General features: G+C 39.1%; 1 non-coding gene across 1 annotated transcript; it reads left to right on the top strand.

The window, feature by feature from the left end:
- Positions 1 to 847: 847 nt before the first annotated feature.
- On the top strand, positions 848 to 954 carry LOC141634979 (small nucleolar RNA R71). Its single transcript, XR_012539692.1, has one exon. It is a non-coding gene; the product is annotated as a small nucleolar RNA R71 (small nucleolar RNA).
- The last annotated feature ends 6055 nt before the right edge of the window (positions 955 to 7009 follow it).

Raw genomic sequence — 7009 nt, 5'->3', positions numbered from 1 at the left:
TTCATGTCTTGGGGGATTACTTTGAGGTGGTAATTGCCCCTTTTATATCTGTGAGCTTGAAGATGCTAGTTGAGTCAATTGGGTTTCCAACATCTTGATGTGAGCTAGAATGTTGTTGATGGTGGTTTCTTTTGCTTGACTATCTTTTTGCATTTGAGTGAAAAATTCTTGTTGATTCTTTTGCATTTGGAGGACCGCTTTTTGAACATCAAAACCTTAGTCATTTTGGTGATTGTATGGATTTTGGTTTTGGTAACCTTGGTTTTGGTTGTAAAAGGGTCTTTGGTTTTGGTTTCTCATGGGAGGTGGGGTGTATGTTGTTTGAGGGTTTTGAACATTTTGGCTTTTGTATGAGAGATTTGGATGAAACTTGGTGTTTTCATTGTAATAGTTGGAATAAGGGGTACCACTCTTGTATGCTTGGAAAGCATTCACTTGTTCATTTGTTCCCTTACATTCACTTTGGTCATGTCCCAAAGTTCCACAATTCTCACATATACCACTTGGGAGTGATGAGGATGCCGTCATGGCATTAACACGATGCTTTGGTGATTTTGAGGCTTCTTCAAGTCTAGCCATAGCTTGTTCAAACTTCAAATTGATTGTGTCAATGTGAGCACTAAGTTGAGCACCCAATTGAGTAACGGAGTCCACTTCATGCCTTCCTCCTCTAGTAGCCTTGCGAGGTCCACTATATTGTGAGTTATGGACCGCCATTTCCTCAATCTTGTTCCATGTTTGATTGTCATCAACTTCGATGAACATTCCATTTGATCTCATGTTGAGAATGTTCCTTGGATCTTCATATAGACCATTCCAAAATTGTTGTACCAAGAACCACTCGCTAAGTCCATGGTGAGGACATGATCGACAAATTCCCTTGAACCGCTCCCAAGCTTCATACAAAGATTCTTCATCCCTTTGCTTAAAACCCGTAATTTGAGCTCTTAACATGTTAGTCTTTTCCGGTGGGTAGAACTTTTTGTAGAAAGCTGGAGCCAACCTCTTCCAAGAATCAATTCCGAGAGTGGCCTTATCAAGGCCCTTCAACCATTGTTTCGCGGTGCCGATTAGAGAAAAAGGAAATAAGACCCATCGAATTCGGTCTTGAGTTACACCGGTTTGAGAAATCGCATCACACTAGTCACAAAAGGTTTCCATATGAGAATGAGGGTCTTCTCTAGGCATCCCCCCAAATTGGCTCCTTTCAACTAATTGGATAAAGGCGGATTTGGCAATAAAATTTCCGGTCAAATGTTGTGGTGTGGGAGTACCATTTGGTAGGTTCTCCTCGGTGGGTACGGAATGTGATGAAAACTTAGGCATTGTGGGTTGATTTTGTGGAGTATTTTGTGTTGGGTTCTCCTCACCTTCTCTTGCAAAAGGGTTGATGAACTCAATAGTTGGTTGAATATCCACAACCTCTCAAATTCCTCCTAGCAAATCTCCTATTGTTTGTTAAAGTTCTTTAAATTTCACGATCAAAAGGTAACAAATCACCTTGTGACCTTCTAGACATGCAAAATATCAAACAACTCGAAAACAATTAGAACAAACCTTGAGGAGTTTTACTTCCCCAAGGCAAAGAAAGACACAACTAATAACAATATAAGAAAATCTAAATCAAGTTAACACCGTCCCCGGCAACGGCGCCATTTTTGATCGGTCCGTTTCGTGTTCACAATTGAATAGATGTTTTCATTGGGTCACGTCCGAATCAAAACACAATTTATAACTTCACAAACAACTCTACAATTAGTAAAGAGGCAAGTAAAGGTCGGATCCCAAGGGACGGGAATTCAGATGAGATTTCTATTGAAACTAGTAGTGTCTTAGGGGTGTCACAATTTGGGTTGATGTAGAAGGTCACTAACTAAATAGAAATGAAAATAAATAAGCAAGATGAATTGAAAGGTTAGTAAACAATTGATAAAAAGCACTAGGGTATCATGGGGTCTTAGGGGAATCATGGGAATTGATCATACAAACATGTTCTCAAATTATAAGCAATCAATTATTGTTGTGATGGATTGAGTTGGGTTATATCTTACAATCCTAGGAAAGTTTGGGTCCCGGAGCCGAATCGATTAGATTGTACAACACCTAAAAGTCGACTTAGTCTTTCCTACTCAACAACATGCATGGTCTAATGAGACTCGAGTTGGTTTATGTCTTACAAGTTTCATTGAAAAGATAGGTGATGGGTAAAAAATGCAAGGATTCATAGGCTCACATTTCATCAAACATAACATGTGCATGAGTTGAGATCAAAACAAGCAAGCAAATAAACCATGAAAGCATATTAATTTAAGCATGAATCATTCCCCATGTTGGTTTTCCCTAATTACCCATTAACCCTAGCTAGGTCACTACTCACTCATTATCATGTTGATCATGCTAGCAAGGTTGCCAATCATACCAACAAAATGAAACATGATGAACAAATGAAAGTAATTAACAATAAAAAAGGGATTAAGAGAATTATACCTACTAATGATTCCAATAATAAAGCAAAGAATAAAAGAAGTACTTGATGCTTGATTGAGAGATTGTCAATCTCCCAATAATAACCCAAATTATCTTCAATTACCCAACATAATGGATGAACAAAAGAGAGATTAAGGAAATAAAACTTGTATTAAAACTTGATTAGTTGTTGATTACAATACTAAAGAGAGATTTGATTGATATTAACTACTCTAATAATTGATAAGAAGAACATCCTCTTCTAATTAGACTAATGAGGTATTTATAGTGGAAATTAGGTAGATGCATTAGGGTTAACTAAGGGCTAAACTAGTAATTACACTTTTTAGATTGAGCAGGGAGAAGCCGGTATTTTTCGAAGGAAGGGCTTGTTTCTTTGAAACTTGAAGAAGACGAAATTGTGCTGGACTGAAATCAGGGCGTATTGGTGTCGGGACGGGCGGATTGTAGCAGGGGAAGACGGGCGTCTTTGGGAGAAGACGGCCGGATTCTGGTGGCTGCTTACCCGGGCGTCTTTGAAGGAAGACGCATGGATAGTGCTGTGGAGGATGGGCGGATTCAGGGCAATCCGCACGGATTGTAGCTCAGCATTGTTTCTTCTTCTTTTCTTCGCTTTTCTTTATAAAATCCTTGGGGATTTTCTTGGGGATGCAAGGATCCTTTTGTCAACATTGCTCATCTACTATAATATGTACAATGGCCTTCTAATCTTGTCTCTCCTTGATGCTTGGTCTTTGAATTTAATCAATTTAGTCTCGTTTTGCCATGAAAATGTAAGATTTGCACTCCTTTCCTACCAAGGGATCAAAATCTCAAAGAATATGCAAAACAAAGAATTAAAGACAATAAATGACCCAAATATGCACTAAAAAGCATGGGAATAAGGCTAATTCAGGGGCTAAATATGCGCTAATTATGGTCATATCAGCAAGCCTTCTTGTTGCAATTCAAATACCGCGGCAAAATCCGCTAAATCCAAACTATAATCATTGTTAAACGACCAGAAAGTTACAAAATGAATAAAACCTGACTTTTTTTATTTGTGAAACTCGAAAGAACTCAAGAGTGAGTTCGGAAAAGGTTTTATATTTCATATTGTAACAAGCTTTCATACCAAGGTTCTTAAACAAAGTCTTAACACTTTTTACAATTCCAATGTTCTTTAAAGAAGCTTGATTGATAAACTTAGAGGCTTTCATACCTTTGTTACGTAAGATGGCCCAATTATCCCATTTTTTCTTACTATTGAAGATGACTCGGGGAAAGGTTGGATCATGCCACTCCAATGTATTTTGCATTTGAACATCCTCCGCAGCATGGGAGGACTCCGCATCACCTCTTCTTCTCTTTGAAGCACCTTGGGTAGGAGCTTTTCTAGGTGCCATTTTCTGAAATTTTAAGACAAAAATTCATCTTAAGGCAAACCAAAATCCATCCAAGCAAGTATAATAGAACAAATTAGTAAACTAATTCTTCCTATAAACATTAATAGAACATAATATAACCAATTTCTAGCAAAAACAAGCATAAAATCAATTTCCCCCAATTTAGTTAGGGTTTGACAAATTTGATTAAATTAGTTATAATGGATGAAATCAAAGAGAAATGAGAGAAATACTTACTTGATAATGTTAAAGGTTGAATAAATCTTGAAAAATGATGAAGGAAATGATGTTTCCTTGTGATTTTAGTGAAGAAAATTGAAGAAATGAGAGAAGGAAAGTAGAAGAAGGTATCGTCGGGTTTGGGAGATAAGATAGAATGATTTTCTATTTACCCATGTTCCAAATAATGCCAAGAAAACACAAAACCACGGCCCCGATCGGGGCTTGGCCACCCCGATCGGATTGACCAACTCTAGGCCGATTTTGACTTTTCTTCCGTGTTTTGCTAATTCCGTCCCGTTTATGAATATTACGTCCCCGAATGGGGTTTTTGCATGGGGAAGCGTGAATATTCTCTATGAACCTCCTTTTCTTCATTTTTCACCTATAAATCACAAAAACAAACATCGTCAAGTCTAGTATTTTATTCCTAATTCTACTTAAAACATTAAATTGCGGAAAATTAAAAACAAAAAGCAAATAAACACAAATAAAAGCTTGGGTTGCCTCCCAAGAAGTGCTGGTTTAACGTCTCGCACGACGTAAGAAGTTTATTTGATCAATTTTTGTCCTTGAGCTCGCCACCTTCCGAGCTTCCTTTCATAGCTCCTTTCAAGTTCCGTACCCATTTAAAATTCTTCCAAGAAAATTCCCCTTTCCTTTTGGCACTCTTAGCATTAGTGCCCTTAGAATCGTCACCTACAAAATAGTCATCAACAATATCTTCGTCTAACGGATCCATCATTAAGGATCGAAGTGTAATAGATGCATTAGGAGAGTCCATAGTGCATAACAAATAACAAGACTCTTGTAACATTGTGCTTCTAATGGTGTTGTTCTTGCTAAACGTAACCCGGTCATCGCCCACCTCTAAAGTCAACTTCCCATTTTTCACATCGATTAACGCACTCGTGGTGTGCAAAAATGGCCGACCCAATATAATTAGGGTTTGTGAGTCCTCGGCCATGTCAAGTATGAGGAAGTTCACGAGTATAAAAAACTTGCAAACCTTGACAGACATATCTTTTAAGACACCTAAAGGTCGCTTTAAAGAACGGTCCGCCATTTGCAAAGTGATACTAGTGCATTTTAAAGCACCCATGTTAAGTTTTTCACAAATTGAATAGGGCATGACACTTACACTAGCACCTAGGCTGCAAAGGGCCTTATCAATGGGATATATGCCTATACTGCATGGAATAGAATAACTACCGGGGTCCTTAAGTTTCGGGGAGACTTGTTTTGTAAGAGTGCACTACACTCTTCGGTGAAAGCAGTAGTCTCAACCTCTTTGAAGGATCGCTTCTTTCTGAGGATTTCCTTCATAAACTTAGAGTAGGAAGGGATTGGGTAAGTAATTCTATAAATGGGATGGTCACTTGTAAATTCTTAATAACTTCTAAGAACTTACCAAACTTACTCTCTTCCTTGTGCTTTGCTAGACGGTGGGGGAACGACGCTTGAGTTTCAACAACTTCCCTTGGAGGAGCATCCTCTACATCTTTCTCTTTCTAAACCTCAATAGGATCATCCACCTTCTTTAAAATGGCATCACCCTCCTGAGCATTAGGAGAGACCTCTTTCTTAACAATCACCTCGTCACTTCCTTTGGTATCAAGCTTACTCTTTCTATTGTGCATTAATAAGCGGTGAGGAAATTGCACATGAACCTTAATAGGAGGCTCTTCACAATCCTTCTTTTGTGCATCTCCCCCAAGCTTAGACTTTTTATTAACCACTTCATCATCCAAAGTCATGGATGGCCCATCTTAGCTTGTACTACTTCTTAAAGAAATAGCATTAACGGTCTCATGTGGTTGCGCACCTTGGGGCAGTAGTTGGCCGGTCTTCCTTGAAGAGCTAGATGCGGCTAGTTGAGCCATTTGATTTTCTAGCATCTTGATAGCGGTAGTGTGGGCTTGATCACTCTTTGTAAGTGAGCCATCAAATCGGATTGACCTTTAGCCAATTGCATCACCAAGTATTGAAGCTTGCCCCCTTGGTCATTTTGTTGGGCATTTTGAGGTGGTGGACCTTGTGGTGGTTGGAAGCTTTGTTGCGGTGGTCTTTGTTGTTGTTTTTGAAAACCCGGTGGATTAATAAACCTCTGTTGTTGAGGGATGAAGTTATTTTGTGGTTGGGGCACACAAATTTGTTGGGGTTGAGAGTTAAGCACATTGTTGCTTTTATAAGACAAGTTCGTGTGAAATTTTGAAATCGGGTTATAAGTATTTGAAAATGTACCCGGTGGATAAGAACTTTGTCTAAAAGCTTGATAAGCACATACCTTCTCCATAGTAGCTTGGCATAGAGCGGCATAATGACCCGCACCTCCGCAACCTTCATAAACAATGATTTGGCTAGTAGAGGACACCACATTGAGTTATTGAAAAGAATCTTTAGCATCCCGGTCCGCCAATTGTTGTTGGAGTAATAAGAGTTAAGCTTTCAAAATGGTGGTGTCGGAAGCTTCTTCTTTACCTTTGATGGGCACACTCCGAGAATTGACATATTGGGCATCATGAATCGCCATGGATTCAATTGTGACATGAGCAATATCCGTGTCTATTTGATCAAACCTCCCATTGTTGGCGGAATCAAGAATCCTTCGGGACTCGGCACAACATCCATTGTAGAATGTTATGGCTAGGAAACAAGCATCCAACCCATGACGTGGGCATTGCCTTTGCAACTTCTTGTACCTCACCCAAGCTTCATATCCCAAGCTTCATATAAGCTCTCAAGAGCTTGTTGACGGAATCCAGTGATTTGGCTCCTCAAAGTTTGAGTTTTCTCCGGTGGAAAAAACTTTTGATAGAAAGCAATAGCCAATGTTTCCCAATTTGTGATCCCATGGCGGTGCGGTCAAGGCTATTGATCCATAGCTTTGCCTTATCCTTCAAAGAGAAAGGGAAAAG

Source organism: Silene latifolia, chromosome Y, assembly GCF_048544455.1.
Source record: "Silene latifolia isolate original U9 population chromosome Y, ASM4854445v1, whole genome shotgun sequence".
In the NCBI taxonomy this organism is placed as follows: domain Eukaryota; kingdom Viridiplantae; phylum Streptophyta; class Magnoliopsida; order Caryophyllales; family Caryophyllaceae; genus Silene; species Silene latifolia.
Note: the sequence above shows the minus strand (reverse complement) of the source record. Positions and strands in the feature narration are given on the sequence as shown.